This window comes from Mastomys coucha, unplaced genomic scaffold, assembly GCF_008632895.1.
Source record: "Mastomys coucha isolate ucsf_1 unplaced genomic scaffold, UCSF_Mcou_1 pScaffold12, whole genome shotgun sequence".
Taxonomy (NCBI): domain Eukaryota; kingdom Metazoa; phylum Chordata; class Mammalia; order Rodentia; family Muridae; genus Mastomys; species Mastomys coucha.
The window spans coordinates 34,238,399-34,239,005 of record NW_022196894.1 but is presented as its reverse complement, the minus strand read 5'-3'; positions in this window follow the sequence as shown (position 1 = coordinate 34,239,005).

Below are 607 nucleotides of genomic sequence, written 5' to 3'. Positions count from 1 at the left end.
TGGCAAACATGTGGGATCTTGAGAGATGGTTCAGCATTTAAGAGCACTGACTACTCTTCCAGTGGTCCTGAATTCAATTCCTGGCAACCACATTACCATGTACATCACAACATGTACATGGTTGCCTCACAAACATGGGATCTGATACACTCTTCTGGTGTGTCTGACGACAGGTTCAGTGTACTCAAACAAATAAAATCAATAAATATTAAAGAAAAAAAGGTACAGGTAGAAAGTCTTGCCATAAGGGATATTGAACAATCCCAGTTTTTGTCAATATTTTGTACAGCAATCATTACAAATAATTTATAAACAATGTCTTCAATCTATAATTTATCACTATATGGATGATATCTTGATGGGTAAGTCTAATACAGAAAGATACCTTAGAAAAAAATATTTGTTTCTGCAAGCCCAAGGAGAAAATATCTGAATATATACAGATAATTTTGCCTTATTGGGTAGTTTAAAGTTGTAAAATACAAAGAGGAGATTCTATCATCAATCTAGGACATAAGATGGGTCTTCAAAAACCCAACCACATTGTTGTTAGTCCTAAGGGGCTGCAAACCCCTCAGCTCCATTGGACCTTTCTCTAACTCCTTCA